At 32.4% G+C, this 22,392-nt stretch overlaps 1 protein-coding gene across 1 annotated transcript in view; it reads right to left on the bottom strand.

Annotated features, from left to right (window-relative positions):
• The window catches only part of LOC143913982 (uncharacterized), a 170,291-nt gene that overhangs the window by 89,774 nt on the left and 58,125 nt on the right, over positions 1-22,392 (bottom strand). The gene's annotated exons all lie outside the window — the stretch shown is intronic.

The raw sequence follows: 22,392 nt of genomic DNA, 5'->3' as shown, positions 1-22,392 counted from the left end.
TATTACAGATTTTCTGAAATGATTCCGAGGTCTTCAATAGGTTGCGTGGACCATTGGTTAAGATCCCTGCTGTAGATTTTTTCAGTCTGTTTCTATCGTTCAAGAAACAGGAGCTTTGAGCTTAATCAGTTATTGATTAGCTGCCATTCGATACGTGCTTGGGGCGAGTTAATCATGATTAAATGTCACTCAAGTCTCGGGTCACTAGTTTCTAGCAACGTGGCGATGAATTAAAGTATTGATATGTTCCGAGCAATTAGTGGGTGTGTCGTAAATATGACACGATATTCGAAGTAAATAACTATGTATACATTCGTTCATATTGACATGGCAATTTTTTTTAAATATGTGTGACGTATTGTGTGACGTATATGTATGTATATGTAGGTAATAGTATACTTTCAATTCCAATTTTGAAGGTGAAATTAAATTTTTACATTCACATAATAATAATAAATCAGCTGATAACTAAAAATAATTGTATGTGATGTATGCATGTAAGCTTATTGTAAAAAACTTAACGTATGTAAGCTTATTGTAAATCATATTAACAATTAGATACAACATATAAAACTCACTGAAGAGATATACTTTTTGGAGTGAAATGTCAGATCTGACATATTTGGCCAAAAATCAATATATATCGTGTATTACCTTACAAGAAGCTACACGCCAAATTTGAAATTTATATATATGTACATATGAGAGTTAAAACTATAAATATTTATATGTTAGAGATAACGAGAACCTATAGAGAAAATTTTATAAAATATAGAGTGAATTATAGGCGTTTAAACAATTAAAATCTGATATGGCCATATCACGGCGAAAAGGTTGAAGATAGATTATGGTAGCTTGCAAGATGTCACCGTACCCGAGATTGTGGATATTTGATACGCATTGTATACAATATTTTATCTCCAACGTAATGGCAGACAATACATTAACGTATATTGATGACCAAAATGAGCAATATGGCAAAGTATGAAAACGATCGGATAAGAGATAAGAGATATAAAAATTACCACTAACACGAAAACCATGTGAAATGCAAAGGAGGTATGTAAAAAAGGCGGCTTAAATACATAAAATAATAGAAATCTAATTTTCACAGCGTTTATACATATGTCATTACTATAATCAAATCTAAAATTGTTGTTCGTTATAATTTTTATTTCATTGAACGCGTATTTGAAATAAATGACATAATATTGACTTCGTTTCTTAAGTTTTTAAATTTTTATTTGTTATTTAAAATACTTAATACAATAGATAGATAAGACAATAAAAGAGTTTTACTTTGAATATATCATAAAACTTCAGCTCAGTGAGTGAAGCAAGAGAAACTTACCACTTTCAACAAAACTCTATCTACCTATATATAATAATTTTTTTTTATTAAGACTTTATAATTAACAAAGGTTTTTAAAATTTATTTTTATGTTCATAATCTAATGGAAAAACTTTTGAGTTTATAACTATTTAGTTATTATATTTAATAAGCTTTGAGAAAAATGTACCACATTTTGTTTATTTCATAATACAACAATAATTTTTTCCCTTTTGTATGTACTTTGTATGCATTTGATAAAAAAAATGAGGATTTTTTTCGTAAGCCATATAACATATAATATTTAATGATGAAAAGTATCCAAATCAGTAATATTATATAGAATATAATAAACCAGCAGAACCCGGCATGCGTTGCTATGCCACAATAACGCATGCAATTCCCGTACACGCTCCCGTTCCCGTTCTCGTTCCCGTTCCCGTTCCCGTTCTCATGCTCGTTCCCGTTCCCATTGTCGGAAAAATGCAAGCAGTGAATATATTTTAAATTATTCAATTGCTTGTTTATTTTACCCTAACAACGCAAGTTGCGATGCTACAAAATTTGAAATTATTGCGTTGCGTTGCCACACATTCCCATTTTTCCCGTTTCCATTCCCGTTTTTTGGGCGATTTTTTTTACAATAAGTTTTCCGGACAACAAATAACAAATCCTGAAAGTCACAATGTAATCGGTTGAGTGGTTTAGGAGCCTATACAAGACAGACAGACAAACAGACATTCATTTTTTTATATATGTACATACATATACATAGACTAGCTAAACCCGGCATGCGTTACAATGCCAGAATAAGGCATGCAATTCCCGTTCCGTTTCCGTTCCCGTTCCCGTTCCCGTTCCCGTTCCCGTTCCCGTTCCCGTTCCCGTTCCCGTTCCCGTTCCCGTTCCCGTTCCCGTTCCCGTTCCCGTTCCCGTTCCCGTTCCCGTTCCCGTTCCCGTTCCCGTTCCCGTTCCCGTTTCAAGTGATGGTTGGAGCTCTACTAACGTCTCTTCAACGCCGTGTCGTCATAACTGGTAACGTGGTTACCAACGAACACATTTCCTTCACTACAAATGGCTCTTCAAACTGTCGCGTCGGTAAAATCGTAATTACGAATATAATTATTAAGAGGTTTTTTCCCATTTTTTTTTCATAGTAAGAATCCCGGACATGCATACAACAAATCCTGAAAGTTCCATCGTAATCGGTTGAGTGGTTTAGGAGCGTATACGAGACAAACAGACATTCAATTTTATATAAACGAGTATACATAGATAAGCTACATGACAGGGCGTGGGTTCTAATCATGATCAATTTTTTTAAGATCAAAAGTTGAGATCTGAATGATTATAAAATCTACACATGAGCCGTTATATAACAGACATTAAATTATATATACATATATATAGATTTGGAAATATAATATTTCAAATCATATCAACTGTTATTCTCGGAAAAACTCCCCGTCTTTGAAAATAGTATGAAAAATCACCCAGTATATTACGATTTTTTTTCGCCAAAGGTACCACATCGTTCCCGTGGATTATATACGTAGTTTGCGTAAGATATGCAAGGTATGCAAGGTAGTATGTAAATAGGAGCCTTGCCAGACGAGAGATTTATGGGTGACAAAAAAAAATGCTGAGGCGTATCGATTCGGGAAGGCGGCCACGTCAGTCGCAGGAGACAAGGAGCAAAGCATTCAACCATGATAAACGAGGGCAATCTAAATAAAACAAATAAAGGTAAAATGGCGTTCAAAGAGATACATTGAGATAAATTGAGATATATTGCGGTCGAGTTTGGCGGGAATGTCCCGCACTACGTACGACAAGCGTCCCGATACCGAGAATTTTCGCCCGGACCCTGACATTGTCCAGAATCAAAGACCAAATGAGGAAAAACATGGGGTCAACAAAGCCGCTTGAACACCCCCTGCAAAATTGAAACCCAGTGTTCAATATAAAGTCTAACTTAAAAAGATCTTACGTGAAAATAGGTCAGCAAATTTCCACATTTCAAGAAAACGCAGTTTAACTATATTCCGACATGTTTCATTTCCGAATGGTATGTATGTAGTTTGAATCTTCTCAATACCCAAGATCAAAAATTTTTATAATAATCTACAAATATTCAAATAGTGCAAAACAATGATATATCTCCTACTTTATTTAATGTACTGTTTTAAATAGAAGAATTTTGGGATAAAAATCATTGATCTCTTTGAGTCATCCTTTGATTTTTAAATGTTTTTTATTATTACGAAATTATATTCACAATACATCTTAAATCTATTTTAATAGCTACTGATCTACTGATCATTTTCTATTTTACAATTTAATTTAATTCGGTTAGTAATCACAGTATTATATTATTCTAATGTTAATCTAAAGCATAATAGGAAAAAGAGCTCAAAAACCTATTTACAATCCTTATAAATGTTCATAATACATCTAATACATAATATTAATTAAAGACTCTCTAAAGTCGATGGCCTAAAGCAGATTGTGTTTAGGTAATCTGTGTGTTATACCTGAAGGGTATAGACATTTTTTTGTAATCACCGAGACTCTTCACAAGTGTGTTAGTATGTTTATTAGTGATTCTGTCATAGAATCTACTGGTTAGTTTGTTAGTAATGTCTGTAACAAACGGAATATTATATATGGCATGCAGTTTTTTCAGGTTAGTATATATGGGTGTATTATAAATTATTTTTAGGGATTTATTTTGTATAACTTGGAGCTTGGAAAGGTTAGTATTCGAGGCGTTATTCCATACAGTTGAAGCATAGGTTAATAATGGTTATATGAGCGATATAATTTTATTTTATTTAGCGTTGATAAAGAACTATGGCGATTAAATATTGGATATATTGAGGATATACCCCGCATCGCCTTGCATTTCGCTGCCTCAATGTGAGGTGCCCATCTCATTATTTTATCGAACGTTACTCCTAAATATTTTATTACTGACTGCCATTTCAGACTTTCTCCAAAGGTGGATTTTCAGATCTAAACTTGGCTTATGCTTTCTAACACTAAAGAATATGGCGTCTGTTTTGGTTTTATTAATTTGAATTTTCCACTTGGTGAAGTGTTCAGTCATTGTTTTAATTTTTGAGTCATCCTTGGTGTGCAGATGATGTATGTAAATAGTATCAATAGCTCTAGAGCTTCGGTAAAATTGATTAATAGTTGTATATATGTACATTTAGATCGATATTTTCCCGGATATACGAAAAAGGAAATCAGGCTACGAATAAAGTTGAAATATAGTGCATTTGGGTAAAAAAAATTAATGTTGTTTTTAAAAAAAAAAGAGGACTTTATTCAACATATTTTTCAGTAATAACGTATCTATGTACATAGATACATACATACTTGTTTTTTATGTATATATTAAAAACTATAGTGACACCCTGGAGTATATCAGTAATGTCATTTGAGCTTAACTGTAGTAAATAAATGAATAAATAAATATGTATGTGAAACTTGAGCATCGAATGCCAAAATGTTGCATAGTACAGAAGTACAATATAAAGAACGTAAGATTATATATAAATTATAATGGACAGACATATGGCTTAAATAATATAAGAATAGTATGAAAGAGTTAGGATAAATATGTAGTTAGGTTAATAGGATAAAATGCTAAAAAACCTATTAACAATTCTTGTACATACATTTTCATAATGCATTTTATAAATATTATAAGACTCTTGAAAGTCTAATTGTGTTTCGGTAATCTGTATTTATACCTGAAGGTAATAGACATGATTATGTGTTGTAAAATTCTCGGTAATAATCTTTAGGAGAATATTCTCGGGAATATTCTCCAAGCCGAGAGTTTTCGAGAATATTCATTTTTAGAGCATCTGGAGGGTTTTATACTATTCCGTCGCAATTTCAATAATATTAAGATATATAAAATAAATGTATATAAAAAATAATTATAAAATAAAATAATAAAATAAATAAATAATAAAAAATTAAATAAAACTAATTTATTAACATAAGGCAATTTCAACAGCAAATGTACAAATGTTTCGGATTAAAATTTCAATCAAAAAGATTTCAATGATTGGGGTTTCAATCAAAATTATGATCCCGGCTTAAACTAATGTAATTAAATATATTACTAAGAGGTTTGGGCCGCTTTTATATCATCACTTATGTGGCCCAAGACTCTAAGTAATATAATTAATTGTAGAACATTAGCCAGCAGCATAGCTTGGACGTTAAGCTTCTGCTTAGCGTCAAGAAGGTGCCGGGTTCAATCCCTGAATGAAAATGAATTTTTCAGAGTATGCTGTTGGTCAGACCTGGATTTGTGACTCCAGGTTGATCGTTTCCTATCAGAGTTTGCTAATTTTCTCTAATTTCATTGTTGAAACGGTTCCCGGAAAAAAAATTGGCTAAAAATCCTTCCTACCTACTATGTCACCACTATTTGAAGTTTGATTGATGTACAATAAAATTTACGTACAATTCATAGATGTCTGGTTAATTTGCGTTTTTTCAGTGTCTCGCAATTCAACGACTTGTAATAAAAATGCTGCATTTGTATTTGTAATTGGCCAGGAAGGCGCATTGGGATTTATCTGTAAGGCCTTCCTGGTATATATGTAAAATAAAAAAAAAATTTAATTCAACTTTTTTCCATACCTAGTCTCCTGTTTTGAAAGTCACGTCACGCTACTGGTATTTGTGTATATTAAAAACATAAACTATATGTTTGAATTTATGTTCATATGTATGTAGTATGTGGTCGTACATACAATTTCCAGCCAAAACCATTTCGATTTGAAACGCCATCTAAATGGTTAACGACGCACTCAATGCGTGTAAACTTTCCAGTGTCGTCCTTCGATTAAATTAATTAAGGAAGATTCACGTCGGTTGTGGCCACGGCAATTAGCCTAATTGCCCAGTTTATGAACCGAAATAAATGAGCGATATCTGCGGTCGTTTCTGTTGTTTAATTCAAAGGTCGTGAAACTCTGGCCTGTGCTTTTCATACATATTACATAATATATTGTACATTTACATACATACTAGGACTTCCAAACCGGTTTAAACCGAAACCGAAAAGCCGGCTTTTTGACCATTTTTCAAAAATCCGAAAACCGGCTTTTTGGCTCGATCAACCGGCTTTTTAAGGTTTTCTTTAATTAATGTTTTTTTCCTCAAAATTGACAATTATGAATTTTAAATTTCTATGAAAGATCAAAATAAATGTGTATAAACGCTCTTAGGTATAGGCGTATATTTCTTTGAACAAAAAAAAAGCTACACTACTTTCTTTCTTGAGCGGTTTCTTTGAGATTTAGTAATGGACCAGGTCATAAACCAATAAAATATTATTGAAAGTATGTAGTTTCAATGGCCTACCCAACTTCAGGTATAGAAAGCATCCTTATCTATCGCAAATCCTTATACTTGAAAACATCAAAAAAAGTAGTCAAATGATTTATGGCAAAATGCATAGTAATTTCCGAAATATAATTGATTTTTCTTCAAATATTTTATTTAAATATTGAGGCCACATACCTACTTTTATTATGGATTTTAAATATTCGTGATCAAATGAATTTGCCGTTTCAAATGAATTTGTTTCCGAAATTTGCAACGGTTGCTTTTGGATTTTTTAAGCTAAAACAGATGCGTAAAAACAACTTTGAAATCTTTTTATCTATAATATATCTAGCTTATTTAAATCATTTAATTATATGTGCGTATTTAGGATCTGCCATTTTACGACTGTGATATATGTACATATAATACAAATTTTATTATTTGTAATATTTGTATTAATAATATAAAGTAATGATCTTATGAAAGTTCATAATGTTTATAACTTAATTTAATTTATAAAAAACTATTTTTTTTGCATAATATAGATATATATTATGCAAATATATACATATTTACATTTTTTTTTTCGATATAAAAATTTTAAACTTAAAAAAATCGTATTTTTCTAAAACCGGTGAAAGCCGGCTTTTTATTTGTAAAAAAACCGAAAACCGGCTTTTTATTTCGGGTGGTTTTTTGGAACCCCTGCATACATACATACATACATGCATATATCACGAGTAACTTTCGATTTAGAGTCGGTCTTAATCGACATTACGATGGGAGAAAGAGCGTTATCGTCACGCCCAATCTCGATTATTCTGCGTTGTCAGCAATTAAGCGGCGCCAGATGAGACTGCTCTTCATTTAAATCCTTAAAATTTCTCATCAAAGTCTATCCTCTTAAAATGATAAGCATCTTTCGTCGGAAACGTTCAATATTGTTTCGTCGTATTCGCAACTCGCTCTCGCAGTTATATAATCAACTAGGCGTTGTTTTGCCAAACGGAACCATGTACATACATACTATCACGTTTCAATGAAAGATTAAATAATTTTACTTTTTTAAAACTATTTTGTTAACTAACCAAGATTTCTTTATTATTATTAAAGCGTTACATTAATCTTATTGGTAGAATTAAATTATGGAACGGAGAATTTAAATGAGATACGTAGAACTGTTTCACATTAACTTTGCTTCACTATTTAATTTTGTTCTGCTGTTGATGTGTTGACTGCTACTCTCGGAGTCTCGATGGTGATGACTCCCACTGACGGAGTCTTGATGGTGATGACTACCACTCTCGGAGTCTTGATGATGACGACCACTACTCTCAGAGTCTCGATGCTGATGACTTACTTAAATTTTAACAGTAATGAGTTTATATACTCTTCTTTATAACAATGAAGTGTTGAAGACATGTGTCGTACAATTTTAAGACAACCAGCAGTGTGATCTAGTGGTGAGTATTGAATTCTTTCGGGCTTGATGTCACGGGTTCGGTTCCCACTAAGAGTCTCGTTGTTGGCCAGATCTTGGTTTGTCAAAGTCGATCGTTTCTTATCGGAATTTGCCAGTTTTTCTGATTTTAATTGAAACGGATCCTTTAAAATTGGCTTTTCCTTCCCAATTTTCTGTTGTAAGCCTTGAGTTATTGTTATATCTCAGGTTTTGCCAGATTTCTCACCATAGATGTCTCTGTGGTTGTTTATCGAATGTAAGAGTTCGTATTGTTACATGAAAAATGTTATTAATCGTATCTATACGATGTTTGTATGTAATATCTGACCATAGATGTCAGGTATTATTTCGATTTACATATGTATGTTTGTAATAATTATGTATTTCGATGTCTCATTAATTATGAGTTTTCAATGTCTTGTAATAAATTAGCCATAGTGACGACCTGGAGCTAATCTGTAATATTACTATGGCGAAATTGTAAAAAATAAATAAATAATAAATAAGACACATGTCTTACAATTTTGCTTAGTTTTTTGTACTATAAATCAATGGTGTTTATTATTAAATTAGGTGTGCCACAAATCAATGGTGTGTCTTATCCCAACTGGTTAGTCGACTACATTAAGCACACATATGTATGCATTGATTTTATTAGAAACTAAATACATAGACAACTTTTTATTGCTATTTATGCGAGATTTCTTACGACCGTGCACTGTAACTGATTCAGTAGCGTCTTTTTCAGCACACCCGGTTGATTCCCTGCAGCTCTTAACAGTGTTTCTTTACGCAACTAGCTTTATCGGTTTGTGTCTCATGTCTATCACAAGAACGATCTATAGGGTTTAAAAATACTATATGGTTTAATTTCATTAGATTACTTTAAGGGATTTGTTTACGATTCAGCTTGTTTTAATTATAAATTTAAGATTATTTAAATATAAAGTTAAATCAATCGTGTTATGTAATACTATACATATATTATTATATATAAAAGCTTTTAATAAGAGTAATAGATATATTAAATAGCATCCATTAGTGGGATATACAAAACTGTCAGAAATGAATTTCATATGTGGTTTGTATTTTGTCAATATTATTTTAAAATAGTAACCTACACATACTCTCTGGTGAGCTTGATTTTAAGGCCTTGAATAGATTTAATGTTAATATTAATTTAAATCTATTTATACAAAATATTTTACTTTACTTTGACCTTTAAATTGATATTTAAATAGTTTATATTTTTTTAATTTCCATTGATATACTCCAAGATGTTTTCTAAATTTATTTTAAAATATGCCAATGCCTTATATAAATAAAAGTATCTCGTATAATATAAAAACAAATATATTTATTCAATTAAATACATCCGATATATTATAATATATGTAAATATTTATGGGCATACATAAGTTCACCATGCGCGACCCAATTTTAGTCAGCTTTTTCCATTAAAATGCAAATAAAATTATTTCTTCAAATGTTTACTTTAATTCTAATTCAAATATCTAAGCTTCAGCCTCTGGCATTCTTAGAAATCCAGCATTTTTTGCAATTAGTACCGTTTATCGGAAATAATCGGAAGCTTTAGTAATTGAATAATATTCAAAAATAAATATAAAAAATGTGTATAAATAAAAAGTAGTAAAATATAAAATATAAATTAAAAAAAATCCATATATTTATATATTATATATACATATGTACATATATACATTCAATTTAATAAAAGCATATTTTTATGTTTCATTTTACATATAATCAATAAGTGAAAAAAAATATATATGAGAGATAAGGAGAGCCTATAAATGCAAATTTTATACGATATATGTAGTGTTAAAATGATAAAGTTATAGACGTTTACACAATTAAAATCTGACAAAGCGAGTGGGGGGCGGAAAGTGAACAAACAAGGCTACTGGCTATTGGCAGTGGGAGTTCTGTCATTGTCTCCAAAAATCTTTGGATATTTAAACGTGTTTATTACGATTTTATTTCACCTTCAACTAAGCGGACCTAATTGAAATCTCTATCGGTGGCCAAACCTCGTAAAATGGAAAAATTTCAAAGCAATCGGAAGAGTGTAGGAAGTTTTGCTGGATTTCTCACAGACCTGGGCGAGTGCGTGCGTAAACAACTAACTAGTCACGGTAGACCTTTAAGTACCTAGACAGACACATAATCGATCAATGAAGCTGTGCTGTGCAACTTGTCTTTTATAAAACAGTAGTTTGGCTTATAGATGTATTATTTGTCTGTGAATAGTATCTATATTTTTTATCTTTCTAATCTCTATTTTTTCGACCATTGTGGCGCATTAGGGACTCCTGTAATGCCACAATGGTTCAAACTTAAACTTAAATAAATAAATATCACATTTTTTAGCCCAATTTAAATTTTAATGCGAACTTGAAACTAAGCCGAATACATATTTACTGATGGAAAGGTTATTTCATATTGAAATTAAGCACTATCATGAATATCTGATAAAACAAGTTTTATATAGCTTACATTTACTTAGCCAGCAGTATGGCTTAATGGTAGCGTGTATGCTTAGCACCAAGTATTCAGTGGGTTCAAGCCGCTATAATGCTGGTTAGATTTGGGGGTATTTGTAACTCCAACTCGATCGTTTTTTATCATAGTTTACCAATGTTATTTGATCATTGTTGAAACGGTTGCTCAAAATTGGCAAAAAATCATCTTTACTGCTGTCACAAATCTTCTGTATTTGTTGTATGTACAATTTGTAAAATTATGTACAAATCTAAAATCTAAAGACGTCTCAATGGATTAATTCTGTAATTATTTAATTAATTATTTTTTATTTTGTGTTCTTCAACTTCTGGAAATTCAGTGATTTATGTAATAATAAAATTCTGCATTGTTTGTAGTTAATTGTCCAAGAAGGTGCATTGGGGTCTTCCTGTCAAGCCTTCCTGGTATATATCTCTGTAAAATAAAATAAAATAAAATAAGGAGGTACACACAGTAGATCAGATTATTTTGGGGAGAGCGGTGGTTCCGTGTGGATCGTTGAATAACTAATAACTAAAAATAAAACTATCACTGTTTGATCTTTGTACATATATTAAGCCTGTATTGGTTAGATTGGTAAGTTTGTTTTGATTTGAGGTTATGGGTTAAACGTCATTCTGTCAGATTCACTGAACAGTGTTGCCACCCTGCAAAAAGGCCGGTGTGGCAACACCCAAGACCGTTGGCTCAGCAAGCCTCCACAAAACTATACATATTTATATATTAGAGATAACGAGAACCTATAAAGCAAATTTTATAAAATATATAGTGAAAAAAGAAAAATTTATAGGCGTTTAAATAATTAAAATTTGACAGCGAGATGGCAGGGCGAAAAGTAATAAAACTACCGATGTGAATTATGAATGTGACAGATAATCGTCACCGTATAATACGATGCATTATTTTCAAACGTGTCTAATACGATATTTTTTCACCATCGTAATTGCGGATGATACCTTAACTTATATTGATGACCAAAATGAGCAATATGGCAAAGTATGAAAACGATCGGATAAGAGATAAGGGATATAAAAAATGACCGCTTACACGAAAACCATGTGAAACGTATAAGAGGTTAGTAATAAATACTATGAAGCGACTTTGGCCTTGAATTTGGATCCTGAACCCACCCCTACCCAACAACATGTTTGATGACAGCAATCGAGCAATTTGCGAGCCGTTTTTTTTTTGGATCACAACAATTAAGTGAGATAAATTGGCCACATAACATAATGTCACGTCGATCATGCAAATTAATTTGTATTATATTACGCGGGGCACCGAACGAGCTAAGAGCCGCGATATTGCACCGACCGTTTGCGTTATTTAGTCGAATTAGCGACGCGTAACGGTACAATTATCTCGGTTTGATTCATTCGAAAGCTCGGAATAAAATCGTCGTATAAAACCAATAACTGCGTATCGCGTCCGCGATAAAGGCAATAGGCCCAATATTAATTAGGGCCCATTTCACGGATTACCGTAAACAACGACCAGGGACCCCCGTGCATAATTGTCCCTATTTGTTTGAATTACGCGAAGCTTTAATTAAAGCCGTTAACGCAACTTCGGCCAACCCCATACCCTCCCTGCTATCCCTCCCTGTACCCATCCTCTGAATGGACAATTGATAAAAATTTAGAATCTATGCAGGTGCATTGGACGCCACCTCGGAATTGCAACCTGGACTAATTGGCTTTGTATACAGGTTTGCGTTTCTAAGGTATGTATGTTTATTGATGTTTCTAATATATAGGTATAAACTTTATTTGGGGGATGTGCCCTCAGTACAAGCAATGAAAACATTATAATATACAAAAAACAGTGTCACATGACAACGACATACATTTTAAAATATATTAAAATGCCACAATGCTTAAATTTTTCCGAATTCTGGTTAACCGGTTACTTCATAAGAAAAGTCACCGAATAAATGCTTTGTAAAAAAGGTTCGGCAAACCTTTAACAATGCATTTACAATAAACATTTGAACAATAAACGGCCCCCTCAGGGTCCGGGCTTTACTGATGACACTAATGGTTTGACCAGGAAAATGTCTGTAAAATATTATTTTGCGAAAAATAGTACTGGAAAACAAATACACGTCTATAAAGCAGCCTTCATGGGCATTTTCAGCTTAAAAAAATTCAGACGACGGTACCAAGTAAAAAAAATTAATAAAAAAAAGTGTTTTTAAAAGCATACCTCTTGTATAATTTGTATATAAAATTATTAGTTTGAATAAAAACACCACTTTTTTTTTTAAACCGCCATCTATGTATAAAATTAATGACTACCAACTGTCACCGAGATTCAAAATCTTCGGACCTGAATTGCTTCTTATACGATATTTTATCTCTATCGTAATGGCGGAGGCTCTATTTACTTATATTGATGACCAAAATGAGCAATATGGCAAAGTATGAAAACGATCGGATAAGAGGCAAAGCTTTTCCTGAATTGTAATCGTAAGTGAAACGTAAAGGAGGTTTGTAAAAAAGCGAAAAGTAAAAAAAAAATAGGCTGTGAACATCGAAGTTAATGAACAATCATTCCTTCTATAGCACGGCAGATTCGTTTAATAATTATTATTTTGAATAAAAATACCAATAATTTTTTTTTAGTACCGCCATCTATATTTAAAACTAAAAACTGGATAAACGTCAGGCACTTTTCAGAAATTCAGATTTCAAACGATATTTTTTCTCCATCGTAATGGCGGAGGATACATTAACTTATATTGTTGACCAAAATGAGCAATATGGCGAAGTATGAAAACGATCGGATAAGAGGCAAATTTTTTCCTGAATCGTAATCGTAAGTGAAGTATAAAAGAGGTTTGTAAAAATAGTACTTAGTTAAAATAAAAAAACCACGGAGAGGTCTCGGGTTTGAGTCCTGGTTTGACCTTTATGAGAATTTATGCAATGCTATTGGTCATTTTGCAATGCTATTGGTCATGGATATTTGTAGGTCGATAATTGCTGAAGCGGGTCCTTATCAAATTGGCAACCAGCAACGTGGACTAGTGGTTACCACATTATGCTTTCGAGTAGAGTGGTAACGTGTTCGAGTCCCACTGGTGACTGCTGGCTAGACGTTTGTTTGTGTCATAGTTTGCCAATTTTTCGTTGAAACGGTTATCCGATCGTTTTCATACTTTGCCATATTGCTCATCAATATACGTAAATGGATCCTCCGCCATTACGATGGTGCAAAAATATCGTGTAAGACGCGTTTGATATCTGCCCGGCGAGATAGTCGTTAACGTTTATCCATCGTTTGTTTATTAGGCGGTAGTAAAATAAAATTATTGTTTTTATTCAAAATAATAATTCACCACTATTCGAATGTTATTTCAAATTTATAATCTATAAATGTATATGTGGATGAACAAGTACAATTTTAACGTTTTTTTAAATATTTTTGTCTATTATATTTCGAACCTTTAAATATGTGTGATATTTACAAGAAGTTTACAAAAGATTATATAAATAAAATTCGTCAGAAAATTACAAACCTCTAATTTAAAATGTAAAACCGAATTTGAATGCACGAACGAACTATCGCGAAACTTCTAGATAAGCTCACATTATATGCGCGTTACATTTTTTAAAGTTTTATGATCTAAAAAAAAATACGTTAAAAAATCGCATCATGGCCGAAATTTATATCAGTTTAAGACCTAAGCAATTCCACAGTTCCAAAACTGATAAAATAATTTATCGCTCTTAAAAGTCTGGAGCTTACTGTAGATGTATATAATTCACGTTATACACGTTTCAAACATTTAAATGTTTCGTTAGAAAAATGATAACAAAAACTTTCCAGATGCATCACTTTCATATCGTATTACATTCATGGAAACTAAGCCAAGTTAATAAACGACACGGCATGTCATCAATCAAGATAAAACTCACCCCAAAACGAAAACCATCAACGTATAAATTACAACCGACACATATTGATACATACGGCACAATTTAAGTAACGATGATATATCCAAATCATCGATCGAGACACTGCACAATGACCAAACTGTCTCGTTCAATCTATCTATGATTAATAGCATGCAATTGATGGCGATGCATTTGCACATGAATGCACCCCCACCTGTGCTATTATTTAATCCCACATTGCTTATATCGAGTTGATGTAACGTAATTAGAATAACAAGAATGTGATTTTGAACTCAATTCAAAATTCTATAATGAAACTTTCCAAACCTACAATATACCGAATATTACAGTGGCTTCCAACCTGTTCTATGTATTATAAATTGCATACTTGACTGTTGATAATTTCATTGTACCCCTTATATTAAAAATCTCAAACTCAAACTATGTTATGGTGAAAGCTTTGTATTTTTTTATAATAAACAAAATAATCAAATGAATCTATCAATGTAATTGTAATTGCTCTAACAAAATAAGATATTTTTTTTCTTCATAAATTATATTTACAACATTTTAGGTCCATTCGAATAGCTATTAGTTCAGTTATAATTATCTATTTTGCACATTCTTTTTATAATAAGTCTTTATATTATTATCTTATTTTATTGTAAGCGTTTAAGGCTTACTAGAAAAATATTTCTTTAAAATTATTAAGATAAGAGCTCTACATAAATAGGCTTTTGAGATTTTTCTTTGTATTATTCAATTGCTTAATTTTCCATTTTGAATATTCAACGCATACAGAAGATTATTGTTCAATTAATCAATTCAATCAATTCGAAGAAATTGAAATCCTTTTCTTAACATACTCCACATATTCCTTTCAATTAAATAAAGAACTGAATTTATTGAGCAATTCAATGAGTCCTTAACGTGTCTCAAGTCTCCAATTTAGAACTGTAAATACGCTTTTGTGCTTATCTTATTATGCCTAAACAATGACATTAAAATAAGAGAAGTAATACTTAAATGAACGATGAAAACATGTTAAAATGATCAATGGATCGATACCTATTGAAATATATCTAAAAAAACACTGTGAATAAGAATACGTATTTTAAAATGATAATTTTTTGTCGTAATCTTAATGGGAAATTAAAAAAAATGCGTACAAAATATAGTATAAAAATCCGTCCCACGCAACATTTGAAAAAAGTATAAAAACAAACTAAATCAAATATTATTTATTTAAAAAAATATATTGTTTTATTTATTTATACAACTATGCACCCATTTATTTTATTTTTTATTTGTGGTCAAACATTGTACATATGTAAGTATTATTCAAGCCCAATCACAAACATCGATTAAAATTGTCAAGACAATCATTTAATAAATGTGAAAATTCAAGACGCTGTTTTTTGAACTCGAATTTTGCGAGAAATAGTATTGAAACCTTTTAAATGAAATCAGATAAATTTCCAAACTGATATAGGAAACGATCGACGTTGGAGTCACAAATCCAATGTTTGGGGAGAAGTACAAAGCCAGGGATTGAGCCCGTGACTACACAGTTGAAAGCATTACACGCGAATGCCGGAACCCTATGTGACGCTGTTAGCTGCAATATATAAGAATGCCACAGCTTCGGTCAAACTTTTTTCAGGTACATATAGATTTAGCATAGGAAAAGGGGTAAGTGGGACGCAGCAGGACCAAAAATCAACGGTCGCCTTTTGAATCATCTTTGGTTCACAGACAATATAGTTTTAATAGGTCGCGATCCAGCTGACCTACTCAATAGACTAACGCAGCTGGACAGGCCAAGTAGGAAAATAGGATTAAAAATTAACGTAGTTACTCATAAGATGATAAACCAGTAGAAGTAGTAAATAATTATTTACATTTAGGTCAAATAATTGACATATCTGGTAGAAAAGAGGAAGAAATAAAGAGAAGGATGTAGTGCATTTGGACGAATGAATTTTGTTTTTAAATCAAAAATGCCACTCTGCCTGAAGAAAAATATCTTCGATCAATGCGTTTCGCCAGCCAGTGATGACGTATGTATGTGAAACTAGGACATTCAACGCCAAGATGCTACACAAAATCCAATGCAGTCAAAGAAGTGTAGCGTATTCTAAAAGGAGCCGCCGTTATAATTGTTTTCTAGGATTATCTGCAGGCTAAGTGCAAGTAGGCTAAACAATGACCACCGAATTGGCTTAGTAACGGCACCCAGTCCCTTCTCAGAACTGACAGCGATATCGTGGGACTGAATGTCGTGGGAATGCATATCTACTACTTGACTATAACAATAGGTAAACAAACCGGAAGTCGAAGATTTCCTGAGTGACTTGTCCTTTATAAGGAGGTACTTAGACCATATCAAGACATTCTGGACGGAGCACTGACGGTGCGTGTATCTCCTTAATCACCAATAAATGCTGTGAAGCGACTTTGGCCTTTTACTTGGATCCTCCACCCACCTCTACGCAACATAAGTATGGAACGCTGTATGCTCGGCATAACGAGGAGAGACAGGAAGCGGAACACGTGGCTGAGAGGGATGACAAGGATAGTGGATATAGTAAAGAAATTGAAATGGCAATGGGCGGCCCCCTGGCTAGAAGAATGGACGAAAGTTGGACAAAAGAAGTGCTTGAATGGTACCCGAGAGAATGCAAATGGGTAAAAGAAAGACGGCAGGAAAGGTGGGTAGATGAAATTAGGAAAATGTGTGGGGTGAAATGGATGAGAATTGTACAAAACAGAAACGAGTGGAAGCGTGTTGAAGAGACCTTCATCCAGCAGTGGATGGTGAATGGCTGTAGATGATGATGTGTATAATTATCTTTATGCACTATTTTTTCGTGTGGTTTTGAGCTTAGACGGAACATTTGGAACCACTGGACTATTACTAAATACATTGAGTGTGTGTGTGTGTGTGTGTACATATATTAAGCGCACGCATACGCGTGTCCTGTAAATCATCGTTATCACCGCAGATTTTGCGCTCGTCCGATATGATAATCCGCGACAACGGGATATAGCGGGAGGTTTAGAGGGTTGGTTTTTCACACCTAGGTGTATTTGCATATATGTTTGTTTATATTGGGTTTGGCTCGCGAGCCAATGGTTCGACCGCAATGTCCGCGCGGGAAATTTACCGCGAAAAGCTCGTTCGGCGTGTCGAAAGCTTGTATCCACTTAAATACGCTTATCGCACTAGGACACACTCATAACTATATAACGATGGATAGTTTATTGTCATAATAAAACGTTTAAGCATTTAATTCCATAATATTAACACCGAATAAAGTCTATATGAGTTAATAAGTAACTGTTTAACTACTTAACATGTGAAGTCATGTGAAGTGGGGGGGGGGGGGGGGGGTACTTGCTCTCATCGCGTCGATCTGATTCTTCGAAGTATAATTTTATTTAATTCTCATATAAAAAGACAATTCAATATATTATCCCTATTAATTCAATTCAGATTCGTGTAAATACGAGTAAATACTTGTATGAGCTTTTAGCTCGCAATTTTACCGACTTACAATTCAGCACACTTCCAATCAACCCTTTTAAACGAAAACAAAAAATAGTATGGCCAGAACACTATCCCAATAAACATGTTTCAATAGAAAATACTCAATATAAAATAGTATTAACAGTGGGAAGAAATCCCAAGTGAAAATACGTACTTTTGACTTTTGATTTGAAGTGGACGACTACTTAGAGAGATTTGAAAGCTAAAAAGTACTACAAATGAAATATAAAACACCCTACTATAGATTTCAATATTCATTTTGAACAGGAAATTGATAAATTTTGAAACATCGACCGAACAACATCAAGATATAGAAAAATCACGTGATTTAAAAAACACATGTATATCTCCGAATTTCGAGCCAATCAACATTTTTATTACCAGATTCGTATTCAATGGGCATAGATCTATAAGAAAAGTCATATCTCGTCTCTGAACCATTTTTCGTGTAGAACAGTGTTATTAACATACACCAAAAATATATAAAAACACATACGAAAGAACTCTAAGCAATACTAGAAAATTTCAGATGGCTTCTTTTAATTTTAATTTTATTATATAGGTACTATTTTATTTATTTACTATTATATTACTATTGTATTTTATTTTATCATATTAATTTTAGAGCCTTTGATGTTGTGTATATTAATTGAACATCATACATGTAATCAAATCCACGATTCAACTAAACCTCTACCTGCGATATTAGAAACATCGACCGAACAATACCAAGATATATAAAATTCGTGTGATTTAAAAAACACATATGAATGTATATCTCCGAATTACGAGCTGATCAACATTTTTTATTACCAGATTCGTGTTCAATGGGCATAGATCTATAAGAAAAGTCATATCTCGTCTCTGAACCAAAAAAAAGTCGTCATTTGTCGAACAGTGTAATTGACGGTGTCAAATTTTCAATCGCTAAGATTATTGAAACCAAAGTTTATATGTATATATATATATATATATATATATATATATATATATATATATATATATATATATATATATATATATATATATATATATATATATATATTATATATATATATATATATATATATATATATATATATATATATATATATATATATATATATATATATATATATATATATATATATATATATATATATATATACCTATTTATTATAATTTTAAATTAGCCACTGAAAGTTATATGAATAGAGCACACAGCACAAAAGGATTTTTTTTAAATTGTCGTCTTACAAAGAAAACACACGACACGAACACATAGAATATGATATTTATTTGACTGCAGTTCGTTGCTTGCGCGCATTATGCAAAGTCCAAAGTGAAAAGTTCGACTTTTTCATCCGAGTTTAAAGTGTAGGAGAGCTTTTTACATAGAATGGGAGAGAGCAAAATATGAATGTGCTTCTTGCATAAAACACGAGTCCGCAGTAAAAGTCGAGAGCGCAGTGTGTATCAAGTAGGAAAACGAGATTTTTAAACTGCTGGCGCGTCGAGTTATCCTTTTCCGGCTGCTTTTTGACCCGAGCGAGCAATAAGCGACCTTAGCGACGGGGAAGCTGGGGTCTGGGGGACCTCGAGATACGTGGACGAGATAATTTCTCCTGGGGCGTTCTCTTCCGCCCTCGCTACGGCCCTGGCTTACAGTTAAGCCGCGCAATCAACATGCGAAAAAGCCCTAAAAAGGGAATGAATAATGATTCTTATGTATATACGGCTAGGGTGTCCCGCGACTTGTTGGTCCCGGCTCCTTCGCTTTTCCAACAAACTTTCCCGAACAATTATTTATTTATAAACAAGCACTAGCACACTCGAAGCAATTTATCCACCCCTACCCCACTCGCATCCCTACTCTGGAGGAAACAGGTATTATAAACAGTTTTCCTCAGTGTGTACTGGAATGGTGGTGAAAGCCTCATTGGATGATATACGTTTAACTACTAATGTTAAGTTATACAATATGTTTAAAACAATAGGAGAATTGAGATATAAATTGAAAACTATTTGATTTTAAATGCTTTTTATTACAACGAAATTATGTTCACAATACATCTTATATCTATTTTAATAGCTACTGATCTACTGATCATTTTCTATTTTACAATTTTAATTTAATTTTGTTAGTTGTCATAGTATTATATCATTCTAATGTTAATGTACAGCGTAATAGGAAAAAGAGCTCAAAAACCTATTTACAATTCTTATAAATGCTCATAATACATCTAATACATAATATTAATTAAAGACTCTCTAAAGTCGATGATCTAAAGCAGATTGTGTTTAGGTAATCTGTGTTTATACCTGAAGGGTATATACATTTTGTTGTAATCACCGAGACTCTTCACAAGTGTGTTATAGTATGGCTAATATTGATTCTGTCATAGAATCTACTGGTTAGTTTGTTAGTAATGTCTGCGACTAACGGAATATTATATATGGCATGCAGTTTTTTCAAGTTGGTATATATGGGTGTATTATAAATTATTTTGTATTATTTGGAGCTTGGAAAGGTAAGTATTCGAGGCGTTATTCCATACAGGTGAAGCATAAGTTAATAACGGTAATATGAGCGCGCGATATAATTTTATTTTATTTTGATTTGATAAAGAACTATGGCGATTAAATATTGTGTATATTGAGGATATACTCCGCATCGCCTTGCGTTTCGCTGCCTCAATGTGAGGTGCCCATCTCATTATTTTATCGAAAGCTACTCCTAAATACTTTATTAATGACTGTCATTTCAAATCCAGAAGTATAACTCGATCTAGTGGTTCTAAAAAACCACCCGAAAGAAAAACCCCTTTTTTGTTGCATCATCATCAAATGCAATTCAAATCTACCGGGACATTTCTTACAAATGTATGTAAAAAAAAATCAATATGAAATTAAATCAAACCTGCACATAAAACACTTATCAACACTCGTCCAAATATTTAAAACTGTGCACACTCAAATTCGGAAAATTCAAAACACATCGCATATGTACGTCTCTCACTGTACGCCTCGAATCCTGCCGAAACGAAATCGAATATCCCTCGTTTCGCCACACAATTAAAATGTAAAACCCCTTTTCTTTTTTTCTCGTTTTTGTTTTCTGTGTGTGTCCACCACCTCAATTTTTGCCAAAACCAATTTTTCCGAGGGTCGGCCATAAACTGAATATCGCTTAAAAAGCGGCGTCAAATATTAAAATCCACCTTTTGTCGCCATCGTATCGCGTGTAAAAATAAATAAATAAATACGAAAATGGAAGTGGGGGAGGGGGGGGCACGACTATGGAACGACCCCCGTAGACACGATTTTATGGAGATTTAACGCCATAAATTTCACACCCGTCGTAAACGTATAAATACGTAATGCAAAATATCGCCATATTTCGTTTTGCCCGTCTAGGCTGTAAGCCGACCCGTATCGACTGATATTCAAATATAAATGTATCGAGAAATGAAAACGGGACGCCCTTTTTTTAAAAGAGGGATGCGACAGGAGGGTAGGTTGGTAGGGTCACTTTTAAATGCAACGTAAACCACCGTATATGTTTTGTATTTAGATAAAACCCGCACCTATGTAATGTAAAGGGTTGCCAGCTAATTTCCTCGATCGCCTTTTGGTCTAAATATATGTATATACAGTTATAATATGTATACAAAGCAATATTCATTATTCAAAATCTTTTCGGATATTGTAAATAATAGAAAGCATGCTTTGGATTATTAAAGGTATGTACTCAGATTAGTTCTCCAATAAGCAGTGGTCTATTATTTTTTAAGAAGAATCGGCAATGAGGTTATTATTTGATAGGAATAAATAATATGTATAAGAAATTTATAAAATTATACACAAACTCTAAAGTTTAAAAAAAAAAAAGTCATGTATAAGAAATTAATGGCAAATCTAAAATAAATTTCATCGTCATTCTACATTTGTAAAGAAAAGAATTATACTTTGAGACTTTTTGTTAAAGGATTTTGATAAATAAAAAATCATCTCCATTTAATTTTTTTCTTGAATTCTTTGATCAAATGTAATTTTAATAAATCACAACAGTGGGGTGTTTTTTTATACATTTAAGAATATAGAAAACAAATTAAAACTATTTATTAGGCTCAAGTCGACTCAAATACTTTTTAAATATGGATAAAAAGTGAATAATACTGGTTTAATTTTTCATTCAGACAAAGGTCTTATAAATTTCACAAATACGATTTTTGATACAGTAAAAGAATAATATTTTTTGATATTTATT

Source organism: Arctopsyche grandis, chromosome 7 (assembly GCF_051622035.1).
Source record: "Arctopsyche grandis isolate Sample6627 chromosome 7, ASM5162203v2, whole genome shotgun sequence".
In the NCBI taxonomy this organism is placed as follows: domain Eukaryota; kingdom Metazoa; phylum Arthropoda; class Insecta; order Trichoptera; family Hydropsychidae; genus Arctopsyche; species Arctopsyche grandis.
Note: the sequence above shows the minus strand (reverse complement) of the source record. Positions and strands in the feature narration are given on the sequence as shown.